This window comes from Pogona vitticeps, chromosome 14 (assembly GCF_051106095.1).
Source record: "Pogona vitticeps strain Pit_001003342236 chromosome 14, PviZW2.1, whole genome shotgun sequence".
In the NCBI taxonomy this organism is placed as follows: Eukaryota; Metazoa; Chordata; class Lepidosauria; order Squamata; family Agamidae; genus Pogona; species Pogona vitticeps.
In genome coordinates this window covers 14,222,281-14,237,925 of record NC_135796.1, presented here as the reverse complement: position 1 = coordinate 14,237,925, position 15,645 = coordinate 14,222,281, and the positions used below count along the sequence as shown (strand labels likewise).

The window sequence follows — 15,645 nt, the reverse complement described above, 5'->3', positions numbered from 1 at the left end:
GCCATTAAATGTACAGAAGACCTGCTTTGCATTTGTTGACATGGGCTATCTAGCTGCCTGCATTTTTAGACTCTCCTTTGAAGGGTCTGGCTGTGGGGACTGTCAAGATGGAGAAGGGCACTTCCAGATTTAACACTACACTATTCCACAGTGAAGCAGAACATCTTATTTGCATGCAGATGTTTCAGTATATAATCTTTAATTTAAATGAAGAGATGGCCAATGATGGGAAACATTCTTCTGTGTCTCAGACCATGGAGAGCTGCTAGCGATCTGAGCAGACATTTATAGAGCAGATGGCCATAGAGTGTAGCCTAAAGGAGCTTCTAGTAATCCTCCTTCTCTTCACCCCAATTAATGATGCCTCAGTGGTGGAGAGAAGGGTGCATTTCTAAGCCCCCAAAGACTTATTCTGAACACGTCTTCTGGGAAGGAATCCATTACTAGCGTGTGCTTTGTTCTGTTTCATAAACACCATCTTGGGCTGTATCAGCTTGTATTTTCTGATAGCCATCTCTTGTCGTTCCATAGCAAAAGGTAAAGCCAACCTAATGGAACTATCTTTGCTTTAGAAAGCAATGCCTGGAAATTTTTAACAAAAAAATCAACAATGGGACAAAGCGAGAGAGAAAGATGGTTTTTGCAAAAAGTCAGTTGTATAGCACAATAAATCTGTTGCAGCTGATGGTATATGAACTCCCTGTTTCCGTCCCATTATTGTGCCATGTCAAAGTGTTCCTGAAGCTTTTTGAAGTCCTGCAAAGCTCCATAAAGCCTATTGTGCAAAGTGGAACAAACAAGCAAACAAAACCAGTGAGAATAATATGTATCTACTACCAGGAACTATAAACTTCCATTTCTAATGAGAACAGGACATTTTGAACTTTGAACAACTTGGAATGAATGGATAAAGTTGGGTCTACTTGATGGGCAGCTGGCTGGCTTCTTTTACAGATGATAGTCCTCTATTTCAGTGGTTCTCAACATTGGGTCCCCAGGTTTTCATGGACTGCAACTCCCCAAAACCTTCCCCACTAGCTGCACTGTCCATGATTTCTGGGAGTTGTAGTCCCAGAACATCTGGGGACCCAAGGTCAGCTGTCAGAGGGTGCTCCTTTTTAAAAAGGTGCCCTTCCCTTGAAGGCCTGCCCAGTCTACGTCTGATTCAGTGAGGCATGTCTACCGAAGTGGCCACTCCAAATTTTAATTGGAACTGTTAAGGCACCTGTCCATGGTACTGAACCTCTCTGGAGGGCCAGGTTTCAGCACTTAAGATAGCTTCTGCAAAGTTTGAACAAAAAGCTGGAGCAGATGCACCTTCTCACAGATGTCATAGCCATCAGCTTGCACTGCTAACTAGAGTTATCCAGAATGTCTCCCCAGACAGAAGATGCATTCAAGCAGAGAACTGTCCAGCTAGAGCTGTGCAGAGAGAGGCTGACCTTGCACAAAGACACGTGGCTACCTAAATAATGGAGTACTGCAGTTCCAGCCCACACTTGGTAAGAGAATGTGATAGCCCTTGCAGATGCCCAGGTTTCCTCAATGTCTTGGAAAGAGGGTGGGCCCACCATCAGAAATCACATCTGCTGAATGCAGGAGACACTTCTTAAGCAACCTGCCCAAGACATCACAGGTGGCAAAGCATATAGCCCCATCTGTCTGGGTGCTCTCCCTTGGCTCAGGAAGCCCAATGGAGATTCAGACTTCTGGCCTTGTAGCCCCTTGTCTTCAAAAAGGGACTACATCTATTGAGCTTTTCCCATTTCACTGGGTGGTCCACTCCACGGGAGGACTTTTAGAGATGACATCTTTGCATCAGCAAGGAGGAGAATGAAGGAAGATGCTGTTTTGAGCTAAACTTAGTAGGCTATCATGTGTATGGATGCAAAATTTTAGGTCCTTATTCAATAAGATTGCAACACATATTACAGTCTATGCTGTTGACTATGAAAGGGCACTTCAAGGTCTCTGGCCTCCTGGTGGTTCTTTAAATGAGATGTGGGCTGGAGACCCTTTCAGATGGAGGACACCTTCAAAAAACAATGTTATCCAATAACTCTTTACATGAAGGGTTTAGGAATATAATGCTCCCAGCTAGCACTGGGGCAGGAAGAGAAAGCTTGGGTAGAGCTCGGCCTCAGATCCTTTCTGTCTAGGCCTTTCTCCCAGGCGAGCCACATTTAGGTGTCCGTAAGGTCTCTGTCTGCCGTGTAAAACTTCCTGAATGGAGAATCGTGGGAACTGTTGTCCAATTTTTCTTTTTTTGAAAAAAAAATCTACTGTAGTCTCCTTAGAAAAGAAGAACACAACAGGAAAGAGGAGAACAACAGCCCAAACATTCTTCCTGTGTCCTAAGATTCAGACAAGTAGACACTGAGGATGGATAACTCAGTTCTTTGTCTCCCTGACATTCAGCTTGTTTCCCCTCTGAAAGAAGGTATATTTCAGGGAAAGTAGAACAGCTCAGCAGTTAAATGTGGCAGGATTTACACACAGTGCTTCTCATATGTAAAGTGCCAGACTCTCTAAAAGCTCTTTGTGGCAGAGATTTGCAGCACTACAAGAGGTTGACATCAAGTGGGCAACTCCCAGTGTTACCAGCTCAGGAAAAGGAGCTAAGATAGTGGTTCTATCCTACGTAACCATTACAGGCTGGCTTCTTTACTGATGTGATTGAGCATCCAAGCCAAATCTCAGGCTGTTTTTATGAGAGGCAATAATAACCCGACCTTCAGCCTTCAAGTCAACTGGCATCAATGTTGATCTGTCACAACAAGAAGCAGCCTGGATGGTTGACATGCAGAGTATGGAGTGTGCATTTTTGCACACAGACCTCTGGCCAGAGGATTCTGGGAATTGTAGTCCAAGAAAGTAAATGCTTCTAAGCTCTAATGCCATGTAGGAGGTAGGCAAACTGATAGTTGTAAACACAGAAGTTGAGTAGTTTGTAGGTTTTAGAATGGCAGGGGGAGACCCACCTCTGGCTTATGCAGTAAGTTAGATAGGGCCACCCTGGCCATCACCATGTACAAGTGATTGACTGAGGATTTTTGAATAGAAGAATAGATGGATGCAGAAGAACCGAAAGGGAAAAGAGGGCTGATAAAAGAGAGCTGTAAATGGGGGGGGAGAGAGAGAGAGGCTACAGAGAGAGAAGGAGACAAACAAGAAAGGAAAAGTGCTGAAAGGAGAGGGAGAAAGAGATTGAAAGAAGATAGGGAAAGAGAAAGAAAAGAGTGAAGTGAAAGCAGGATTACAGAAGGAGCTTCTTTTTGAATGAGCAATTTTGACTCAATAGTTTTACAAAGGACCCGTTCCTAGCAGAGCTGCACTACCGGAAATGGTCTGTTGATAGAGGTCCTATATATTATCAGGCAAGAATATTTGGCTTTCATTTGTGGGTTGGTCTTGGGTATCTGGCTTATAGGAATTTTACCAAACCACCACAGATGAGAAAAGCTTACCTAACATTGGCTGAAAGTCAATCCTTGGGCACTGGGGCGGCTCAGATATATGTCAGGCTGTTGCTTTCCGTGGGCAGAAAGGCTCTGCTGAAAGCCCATAATTAGAGCTGCAAGCTAGCTAGCTAGCATTGGGGGCACTAGACTGAGGCAGGCTTTCATGTTTGAGAAATCCAACTTCAAAGGAATCCCAATGTTATAATCCTGAAGATCCATTGCCGAACAAGAAACCTCATTTGCATGCTCTGGGAGGGAACAGAAGCTCCTGCTGTGACATCAGAGCCCCCCCCCCGCCCCCACATTGCCATCATCCTTCCATTTGCTCTCATCTGCTTTTGTTCCTACTGCTATGCCCTCTTCTCCTTCCCCATCAACTCTTCTCATCTGTTGACCATCCTCCGCTTCCTTCTTACCCCTTTCTTGTAACTCAGGGGTTACAGAATGACTAGCTTTTTTTGGAAGGGAAGAACTTGCCACTTTGGGCTAATGGGAGGGCCGGCCCTGTTGTGACATTCACATGCATTCAGCCCTTGAGGATTCCCATTTTGGAATCATGGGGTTTTTTTCAATGTCTGTTTCTGCCTTGTGTTTGTAATGCCGTGAATGATTTCCTCATCCCACCAGCCAAGCAGTGTGAAATGTTGTCTGACAGAAATGGATCTGACCAGAGGGCCAACAGGCAAGGCCTGTCTCTTCTTCCAGGGCCAGTCTGGGCTGTACCAGGTTTTTATGATGATTGAAAGCTGCCAGCCAAGGGTTCATTTGCCAGCTGTGCATCCATTTTCCAAGCCCACCAGAAAGCCTCAGAGTAATACAGCATTGGCAGTGATGATCTTTCGAATGGCTGTTTCCCCCCACCAGGGCATCACATTTCTGGCATGTGTTGACACTCTATTTGTTACTCCTGAATAAAATGCCAGCCTGCTCTCTGTAAGAACAGAGTCTTTACGGAATGAGCACAGAAATTCAGTTCCTGATAGCCTTCCTGTAACAGCTTTCCAGTCCTGGCCTTGTCAAGATCCTTCCAGGTCAATTTTGACTTATGGCAACCATTTTCAAGTGGAAAACACTCCGAAGGGATCTACAATTCCTTTCTTCTAGAGACATTTTCGGACTACTGTGCAGCTTTCCCAAGGCCACCTAGATTGGCTGTTCCCCTAAGAGGCACAGTGCAAAATCAAATTCCCAGCCTCTAGTTCTGCAGCCAGATGCCCAGTTCGCTGAGCTATCCAGCCAGCAGATGTTATTCTTCCAGGCAAGTGATTCTCAACAACTTTGATTCCCTTGAGCTCCCAAAAGTGGCCATGTTGGCCGCAGCTTCGGAGAACGGGACGCCCTTATGTCTCAAAGACCAGAAGTTGAAAAACCACTTTTCTAGATGGCTAATATCTCAAACCAGGGCTTGAGGCATCAGGCAAACGCTACTGGGCAGAGTATAGCCTTCCGCCCTCACTTTTTCCTCACCATTTGCCAAGTGGGCTAGAAATGATCAGGAATGGAGGCCTAATAGATGTGAGTGATGCTGTTCCACAGGGCCATGAATCGGCTCTGGGGTTAAGTCTAAAGGCTACAGGAGCTGTCCAAGTGCTGAACCTTTTTTGAGATTGATTTTCAGCACCTTGGCTAGCTCCATTCAGACTAAAAACCACAGCAGATTGATTGCGCTTCTGGAAACCTTTGACAGCTTCTATGGAGTCTCAAGGATGAAAGGTTCTCCGTCTCTCTTTCGTATCATCAAGGTAGAAGGCTATCAGGAGGTATATACCATCACAGTAAGAAGACATCACCATCGGTCTGTGTGATGTTTTCTTGATTCAGCTCCTGGTGAATCTCTGACAAGATATCTCAAGGGGACCATGTTGCCCTTCTGACGTTGGACTACAGTTTCCACCAACCTTTAGCCAGTATTAATAATGGTGAGGGCTGATATGAGTTATGGTCTAACAGCCTCTAGAGACACTATACATTTCCTTCCCCTGATTTCAGCTTGACCTTGAAAGGGAAATCTTGGATGAGGTTGCTGTTGGCTTCCAAGGTATAGGAAATCTCAGTCCCCATTAGCCCTGACTCACCTGTCAAATAACAAAGACTGATGAGCATCCATCAATGCACAGGAGGTGGGTTAGAAGTTCTCCAGCCCCTCTTGTGCCCATCCATGCTCTGGGCAGATATCTCATGAAAGGGAAGTGAGTGGGCATAATCACTCCATATGGAAGGAAACCTTTTTAAAAAACCCAAGTTACATCAGTGTATGGGCAAATATGTTCCTCTAGATGCTGTCGGCCGGCTGGATAGTTCAGTGGTTTAGGTAACTGGCTGCAGAGCTAGAATTTGGGAGTTCAGTTCCCCACTGTGCCTTCTGGGAGTAGAGCCAGCCAGGGCTCCCCCTAGAGGAAAGGAATGGGAAACCACTTTTTCAGGGTTGCCATCAGTAAGAACTGACTTGAATGAATATTCATATGCTATCTGCATAGACCAATGGGAGTGCTGGAGGGGCGGAGTCACGAGATGTAACAGACTCAGCAGGAAGAAGGGAGTTTCAGATAGAGAGTTTTTTTGTTGAGGAACTTAGAAGTTGAGAGAGTTTTGGAGTTTGGGCAGGAGAGTGATGGTTGAGAGCGGATGAAGGAGACTGTTAAGAGTTAACAACATTGTTTGAAGTATATACATTTGTATCAATAAACAATTTCTATTTGGTTCTTTTAGAATGACATATGGCCTGGACCTCGATTATTAATAATAGGTAATGTTAATGTAATCAACTGGTGGCCGCTGAGGAGCATGTAGCGTGAGCTCTTAGTTTGGTGAAACAAACGTGGGGATCGTGACAGTCCCAAGCCTCAAGTCTGAGTCCCTATTAGAAACAATTTTCTCCCAGAAAAAAAGGGAGGGAGGGAAGGTTCTGGGTTGTGAGTCAAGTCTAAGTCACTGAAGGAAAACACACACACACAAACCCGTGTCAGCACATTTCTGCTCCCATCATGGGCAGCCATTCCAGCTGTGATCGCTCACTTGGTGGCCCTATGAATAAAAGCAAGATCCTCCAGCAGCTTTGCCTGATTCAATGCCCGTATCCTTTTGTTTTCCCAAATGCTCTTTGCTGGAGCTTGCATTTCCAGACTCATTTCATGCCCTCCAAAATGCCTCAGACCCTCTGGATAGTAAATCTCCATCATGCCTCTGCTTAATCCCACTTTCTAATGAATTCCAGCCTCTTTCTCCAAACCTCTCCTCGCAGCGAGACCCCGGAGGCCTTTAATTGTGCCAGTTACCCTTCCGTGCACCTTCTCTAATTCTTCAGTATGCTTTCGGTAATAAGGACAAACGGCTAGCGGCAAAAGCCACTTTCCTGGCAAGCTGGGGAGAGATTTATCGGAGAGAGCCAGAAATGGCAAACACTTATCCACGCCCTCTAGTGAAGCCTGTTTATGGCCAGCTATTTAGAAAGCTTTAAAACATGATGGTTATTCATCTCCGTCCTGGAATACCGGCAGAGGTTCCATGGGAGGAAGACCATTTTCATTACTTTTACACACGTGTGAGTTTCCATGGAAGAAGAATTGGTCTTTGGTATGTCCATGGTCTTCGGATGGATGAACAAATGCTCCACTGAATTGGGGCGATTGTTCAATTACAGAGAGCAGCACAAAGCCATTGTTGAGCCATAGGGTGGAACAACAACAGCCTAATGAAACCTTCGCGTCCCATCCAGCATTCGTAGGGTTAAAAAGCTGGTCAGCGACTTGGACCGAGGAGAGGCAGATTGCAAATAGTAGACTGAGCTGCCAGCAGAGGCAAAAGTGAGTGGCAGCTGAATGCTCCAATGAAGCCCAAGGTCCGCCCCAGGGCACATCAATCACTGAAGAGCTAAAGAGGGCTTGGAGGGAGGTCAGCTGACACTCTTCAGCAGTGTTTCCCAATTGTGGGTCCTCAGGGGTTCTTGGCCTACAACGCCCAGAAATCCTGGCCAACACAGCTAGTGGTGAAGGCTTCTGGGACGTTTAGTCCAAGAAGATCCAGGGATCCAGGGACCAAGAAGATCCAGGGACCCAAGGTTGGAAACCATTTTTCTACACAGCCCCTTGCAGCTGCTCTGTCAGCCATTGTGTAGAGGTATAGGGTGAAGAAGAGGAGAGGGAGAAGACTCCCTGGAAAAGACCCTGATGTTGGGAAGGTGTGAAGGCAAGAGGAGACGGGGACGACAGAGGATCAGATGGTTGGACAGTGTCACCGAAGCTACCAACATAAATCTGACCAAACTCCGGGAGGCAGTGGAAGACAGGAAGGCCTAGGGTGCTCTGGTCCATAGGGTCACGAAGAGTCGGACACGACTTAATGACTAATCAACAACAATAGGGTGAAGAGAAAGGTTGGAACTACTTAGAGCCAATCACTGCAGAGCAGAGATGGGAGGGGAGTCTCCTTGCTCAACTGATGAGAGGTCAGCTGTGTGGGGAGGCAGGGAAGAGTCAACCAGGCTCCATCCACAAGGGGAGCAAAGAGGATGCCAACGGAGCAAAGCGAAGGAGTCAAAGCATCTTCTAAAGGATACAGGAGAGGTCAGCCCCAATCTAAATTCCCTTTAATCAGGTACAAAGTGGAATACTGAACTGCTGCACACCTCCAGTATCTCCACATATATGGAGACCCATTGGATGATTCAGCTGGCTGGATAGCTCAGTGGTTTAGGTATCTGGCTGTGAAGCCAGAGGTTGGGTGTTTGATTCCCCAGCTGTGCCTCCTACAAGTAGAGCCAGCCTGTGTAGCCTTGGGCAAGCTGCACAGTCCCAGGATGCCCCGAAAGGAGGGGAATGATAAACCACTTCTGAGTATTCTCTACCTGGAAAACCCTGGAAAGAGTTGCCATAAGTAAAAACTGATATGATAGCTCTTGATTTTATATATATGATAATTCAGATTCTAAAGGGATATGAAACAAAAACAGCAGCCATCACAATTCTGGTTAGCTCAGGCAAGCTACACAACTTTATACAACTTTGTAAGCCCCTGCACAAAAAGCGACACCATCTCTACAAGTCCCACAAGACATATAAAGCCATCAAGTCGGTAAGCCCAGGAAATATCACCTCATGGGTGAGGAAAAGAGAAATGAAATTCGTCAGCTCATGCCTGTAGGAACAAGCCAAGCATGGGTTTACCTCTCCCGAAAGGGGCATGGTCTCCGGAGTGACAATTTTGGCACCCAGCGTGAGCTGCCCAAAAGCTGTCCAGAAACAACTTTACAATTCCAGATGTGAAAAGAACAGAAGCAGTAATTACAGCTCTGAACACTTTGCCAGCATCTTCCCTCCTCCACAGGGGTTCAGCAACACAGTCAGAGCGACCGAAATAAATTAAAAGTGTGTAGAGGACATAGATATATAGATATACATGACAGATGAGATGAAATCAGACATTGCTGATATAGAGATAGCTGTAACTATGGGGTGTGCGTGTGCGTGTGCGTGTGCGTGTGCGTGTGCGTGTGCGTGTGCGTGTGCGTGTGCGTGTGCGTGTGCGTGTGCGTGTGAGAGAGAGAGACTGGCTGGATAGCTCAGTAGTTTAAGTATCTGGCTACACAGGCAGGAAGTTCGATTCCCCACTTGTGCTTTCTGGGGAGAAAAGCCAGCCTGTATAGCTTTGGGCAAGCTGTACAGCCCCAGAGTGCCCCCTAGAGGAAAGGAATAGTATACCACTTCTGAGTATTCTCTATCCAAAACCCCCTGAAAAGGGTTGCCATACATCAGAACTAATTTGATGGCATTCCAGGATGATGATGATATGTTATATATTACTGTACTGTTCAGCTCAGATCTGGTCCACCATGCTGAGGCAGATCTGCCCACCACTGCCTCACTAAAGCTTGGTGTAGACCACCCAGGATCCTGGCTTACTGGGATCTTTCCAGCAATAAACCGGTCTATGGGGTCAATCTCAGAGGTCTGTCTGGGGACGTCATCAGGGTGGGAAAGGGGGGCCCTCTCTCAATTTGACACCTGTGTAGAAAGCCCCAGGTGCCCTACCATTGTTATAACTCTGAATGGGTTTCTCAACGTGGAGGCAGACAACACTCCCTTGAAAGATGATCTGCAGAGCGTCGGCTGCTGGGAAAAGTACATTGAAATCCAAGACGCCGTTGCAATATAGTTCACCACAGCATGTGATGCTGTGATGTTCCCACTTTATCAGCAAAATGGCTTTGGGCTAAGAACTCCTGGGGAGAGCAAGGAAGAAAGTCTGGGTTAGCACGCAGTGAAATTCGATAAACAAAGGGTATTGTAAAAGTGGCTGTTTTCACCTCTTTCCATAAAAATTGTACGATGTCTTTAATCTGCGCCTTTTGGGTTTTACTGCCTTTAATGCTATTTATGATCTCAAAATGGTCTGCTTGGCAGCACTTCATCTGCTGGCTGTTAGGTTACTGCTGCGTATCAAATGGAGAAGGATGTGGAGGAATGGGAGCAAGGAGGAGGAGAGTAGAATGGAGATATGGAGGAGGGAAGAATGGAAGAATGGAAGGGAGGAGGAGGAATAGAGGTATGAGGAGGAGGAGGAGAGTAGAATGGAGACATGGAGGAGGGAAGAAGGAGGAGGAGGAATAGAGGTATGAAGAGAGGAGGAGGAAAGAGGACAGTAGAATGGAGATATGTAGGAGGGAAGAATAGAAGAATGGAAGGGGTAGGCGAAGAGGAATAGCAGTATGAAGAGAGGAGGAGGAAAGAGGAGAAGGAGGAGAAGAAGGAGGAGAGAAGGAGGAGGGTAGAATGGTGATATGGAGAAGGGAAGAATAGAGCAGAGGAGGAGGAGGAATAGAGGTAGGAAAGGAGGAGAAGGAAGAAGAAGAAGATTATGTAAAAGTTGACCTCCGGTATGGTGCAGCCCATGACTTTTCAGGATCTCACATAGTGGTCTTTGCTGCTTCACAGCATTGCTTGAGGTCAGAATGGCAGATCCTTTCAATGTGAGACATGCTATGACATCGAGGTATGCTCCTGTCCTTTTGCTACACAACAGAAGTACAGAAACTCACAGAGGAGAATTGTGTCAAGTTCCCCAAATAGCCCACCTCTTTCTCATTAACTGGCACTTAAAGTCTCAATAACTCATTCTGTTTCATTACTTATAGTCATGAACAGATCAGCAGCAAACTAACAAGCGGACTGATTGTTTCCAACAGACTAAAGAGAGGGGAAAGAATACTTAATAGAAGCGGGGCTCTCTTAGCCTTCAAAGTGGGAGGTAATGATTGGTTACTGCTGGATAGATTGACAGTCACTCCAGCCCCTCTCAGTCCCTCCCAGTCAAACAAAGTGCAGAACAGCATGCGAGGTTGCAAAATCTCTAACAGTTCTCATACAACAATGCTAGCCAGTCATTCTGTTCCGGATTTTACCATGGGCATTGGAACATACATGTGCAAGGCCAGATTGGGGGCTGTTACACCCTCCTGCCCCTGGTGATAGACGGCCCCACTGAGACTCATCAATTCCCAGAACTTTGGGGATTTGCATTAACAAGCCAGGAAGACTCCAAATTGTTCATTAAACGACCTGCACCTTCAAGGAAGGTAATGATTAAAATCTCAACTTCAAATTTGCAGAGTTGATCCGAGTCAGTGGAAAGAGAATTGATATATGCCCGCATTAATGTTTCTGGGAAGGAACCAATGGAAACAGTAAGTACATTATTAAAGTTGCATAAGAAGATGAGCGGAGCTGAATAATATAGTCATCAAGAAGTGCAGGAGACATCAGCTAATCAAATCATTTGGAAGTATCTCTCCTAAGTGTATAGTAAAAGAAAATCGTGCTGGGAGATCTAAGGCGGTAGCTTGGGAAAACTGCATTTCCTGAGAAGTTCTTAATTGGAACACATTGCCTCCACTTCTAAAGGGCTTTTATGGTAAAGCACAGAAGTGTAGAAAGGGATGTGGTGGTGCTGCGGGTTAAACCGCAGAAGCCTCTGTGCTGCAGGGTCAGAAGACCAGCCGTCGTAAGATCGAATCCACGCGACGGAGTGAGCTCCCATCACTTTGTCCCAGCTCCTCACCAACCTAGGAGTTTGAAAGGATGTAAAAAGGCGAGTAGATAAATAGGTACCACCTCGGTGGGAAGGTAACGGCGTTCCATGTCTAGTTGTGCTGGCCACGTGACCACAGAAACTGTCTATGGACAAACACTGCCTCTACGGCTTGGAGATGGGAATGAGCACTGCGTCCTAGAGTCAGACGTGACTGGACTAAGTGTCAAGGGAAACCTTTACCTTACAGAAGTGTGGAAGCGGGTGCATGATCCACATATCCTTCTAACTTTTTGTATTCCGTTCATCTACCATATCCACAATGCAGTGTGTCTGAGATCCCACCGGCCCAAGAGGAATGTTGCTGGTCTAGCCAGAGGATTCTGAGTCTTGCCTTCAGATGGCTTCGCCAGCACACACTAGCACTGCAGAGGCATGCCAGGTGTGCATAGACCCCAGATGTTTCCAAAGATGGGCATGAGGATCCCGACAAATCATGCTGTAAAAAAGAAGAAGAAGAGAGAAATGGATAGTGCACCCCAGAACCACTCCAATGGCTTTATTGCAATGGATGGCTTCGAATAGATGTTGGGAGCACTCATGTGCCACTGGGTTCTGATCACAGGCTCACTGCATCATGGGTCTGGTAGTTGAAAAGAACACCAGAGGGGGAAAGGAGTACACAATGTCTCCCATCCCATACTTTTGTGCTTGCCAATGTAACCCCTTAGAAGGGAAGGTAACAAGCTTCAGTTCTGAGGCAGGACCCTAGAGATCAGAAGAGAAATCAAAGTCATAATACAAGCCAGTTTAAATCAAAACCTTTTCCACTTTGGCTGTGTAGGGTTTTGTGTGTGTGTCCATACGCACTGTCCACAGAGATACACCCATTTATATTGAAGAAGAATGCTACAGTCACGATGATCCCAATGTCTTAAATCCTATTGATTACGAATTTGTTCTGATCTTTTGCATGTTTTGTTGAGCACTCTAAAGGTCATTCTGTTTGGGGATTTTATTTTTAAAGGAACTTTTCCTTTCTGTACTCCTTCTGTCCCTCCATCATCACCTTAACATCCACAACAGAGCTGAAATCATAACATGAACCAGCTTTTGAACCATGTGGGATTTGTTTCCTCCTATATTCTATACCTATAAAAGTAAGTAAAACTAAACTTTTATTTCACATGCTGGCAAAGTTATTCCATTCTAAAGGAAATCAACCCTGAGTGCTCATTGGAAGGACAGATCCTGAAGCTGTCCCTTCTCTCCAAAATGCCTTGCTTTGTAGTGGAATCAGAAGAAGAATTTGGTGGAAGAGGAACCACATCTTTACTCTCCTAACTGCAGAAGATGGCAAGATACAGTGGTGCCTCGCTTAACGATTACCTCGTTAAATGATGAATCCACTTGATGATTGGGTTTTGCAATCACAAAACAATGTTCTAATGGGAAAAAAACTGCTTCGGGAACTGATTTTTCACTTTACGACGATCAAAACAGCTGATAGTCGGGTTTCCAAAATGGCCATCTGCTGTGCAAAATGGCTCCCCGCTGTTTTTAGGACTGATTTTTTTTCTATACAGGGAGCAGGAAATGGCTGCCCTATGGAGGATCTTCGCTGGATGAGCAGGTATTTCACCCATTGGAATGCATTGAACGGTTTTCAAAGCATTTCAATGGGCTTTTTTATTTTGCTTGACGATGATTTCACTCTACAGCAATTTTGCTGGAATGGATTAACGTCATCAAGCAAGGCACCACTGTACTAGATAGCTCAGTAGTTTAGGCAGCTGACTGTGGAACCAAAGGTTTAAGAGTTCAATTCCCCATGTGCCTCCTTGACAGACACTGGACTCCATGATCCATTGGGTCCCTTCCAGCTCTGAAATTCTAAGATGATGCTGGTGGTATTTTGGAGCACTCTAGAAAAGAGAACGAGAATTTTCTTTTTGCAGAAACCGAGCAAAACTATGCAAAATGACAATGGCTGTTGCGTGGAGTTCTAAGGATTAAAGGCATCAGGGAGTTGGGGACAGCTTCAGAAAGAAGCTGTCAGCCAACCTTTATGTACTTCATCTGCATTCTCTCCTTCCCAGAACTGAATTTGCACAGATCCCTTGAGGAGCAAAAATATAGTCCTTCTTTGCTTCACTTTCACCTAGAGTCCAGGAATCTCATGGGACTGGAATATTCATCACCGGGAGGTCTCCTCAAGTGAAAATGAAGTATGTGACAAGCATCCTTTATGTTGTTCATTCATATCAAACCCAGTGTTGGGAAACCAAAATGAATACATAACCTGGAGAGGAATTTGAGTGTAACAATCCTCTGTGCAAAGTTTGAAGAGCACATGCCATAGAAACCGTTGACTCTGAAGTCACAGATCCAGCCCATGTCCTTTGGGGTTTGGCCTGAAATTTACAGGGAACATTGAAGGTGCTCAAACATCTAATGGCCATCAGTTTCCTCATGCCTCCTCTAAAGAAATGGGGGAAGGCTGTACTCAAACACACACTTTTGCCTTGTGCTGAACCCACCCCAGATCAGCTTCTCATTGTCTGCCACCAAGTAATATAATGGCTTCATAGATGTTATGCACAGCAGTGAAGGAGCATTGAAGTCCAAAGGAGCACAACAAGTGAAAACCATAGGGGTTCATCTACTCCCTGAAGTTTGTATGCACCGAGTGTGCAATTTCAGCCCATGTCAGAGTTATAAGCTAGCTCAATGGTTCATAAAATCCTAGACAAATTGAGTTGTAAGGGGCCTATCAGGGGAACATCTCCAACGCCCTGCTCAATGCAGGAATCCAAGTCAAAGCAGATCTGACAGAGGGTTATCCAATTTTCCCTTGAATGCTTTCAGAGTTGGAGCGCTCACCACCTCCCCCTGAGGTCATTGGTTCCATTGTGGTACTGCTCTAGCAGTTAAGCAGCTTTTCCTGATGTTCAGCCCAAAATCTGGGTTCCTATAACTTGAGCCCATCATTATGTCTCCTGCATTCCGGGATGATGGAGGACAGATCCTCCCCTCCTTTGTATGACGACCTCTCAAGCATTTGATGAGTCTCCCCTCAGTCTTCTTTTCTCAAGGCTAAACAGGCCCAATTCTTTCCATCTTTCTTCACAGGGCTTGGTTTCCAGTCCCTGGATCACACTTGTTGCCCTCCTCTGAACTGGCTCCATTTCACTAGCATCCTTCTTCAAGCGTGGTGTCCGCATGTCTTCTCCGTTGTACAGAACAGCAACCCTGGCCCATTTCCACCTCCTCCAGCAGCGCAGAAACACAATTAACTGCAAATTGCACCCATTTGGTTTACCCCCGGCGATGCGCCATAAAACAGAAACAGTTTGCATTTAAATCCAGGACTGAAAACATTGCCTTCGTAGCGCTTCCTTGTGACAAACGGTCGCCTTTTTCATTATTGAGATGCCAATGGTTTCTCCCTATCGCCATTATTTCTTCCTATTTTCGCCCATTTTGCTGTGCGAGGGACGATTTTTTAAGGGTTCTTCCCATATTCAAAAAAAGGAGGGGGCAGAAGATGGGCTGTTCTTCTGTCCTTTCTGTGTGGGCTCAATGCTCTGCACCATTTATTTCAGTGTCTAGCAAAAAGAACATTATATATATATATATATATATATATATATATATATATATATATATATATATATATATATATATATATATATATATATATATATATATATAAAATAAGGACAGGTGGCAGTGGCACCCTTTTTTCTTAGAGAGACGTCTCTGTGAAATATGTTTCTTCCTGTATAGCAAAAAAAATAATGAGACCCCCAAGTGGAGGCTGGGGGGGGGAGTTTGAAGCAACCCTTTCTACCCTAGAGAAATCAACATTCAGTGGAGGAAGGTATTTGGGGAGTAAGCGAAAGTACACCATTTTTATCTTCTCTAGGATTAACATCAAGACATATTGATGTCTTACAGTCCCAAATGTCCATGGCAACTGGGTGGAGAATATTTTTATAAAGGTCATTAATGAGCATCTCTGATTTAAGGCTCAGCATCCCGGCTTCCCTGCGATCTCACAGGGGATGGCAGATTCTATCAACATGCCCAACTGGGGAACAGTCTCTCATGCATGAAATCACATCTCCAGAACACACACACACTCTCTCTTTTTTTGCCA

General features: G+C 45.4%; 1 protein-coding gene across 2 annotated transcripts in view; it reads right to left on the bottom strand.

Annotated features, from left to right (window-relative positions):
* Positions 1-15,645, bottom strand: part of GALNT9 (polypeptide N-acetylgalactosaminyltransferase 9) — a 219,978-nt gene that overhangs the window by 183,941 nt on the left and 20,392 nt on the right. Inside the window, exon 2 of one of the 2 annotated variants that reach the window (XM_078381713.1) lies at positions 11,727-11,982. The exons of the other annotated variant lie outside the window; for it this stretch is intronic. The gene's annotated coding sequence lies outside the window, so the exon portion shown is untranslated. The remainder of the gene's footprint in view (positions 1-11,726; positions 11,983-15,645) is intronic. 2 annotated transcript variants of the gene reach the window in all.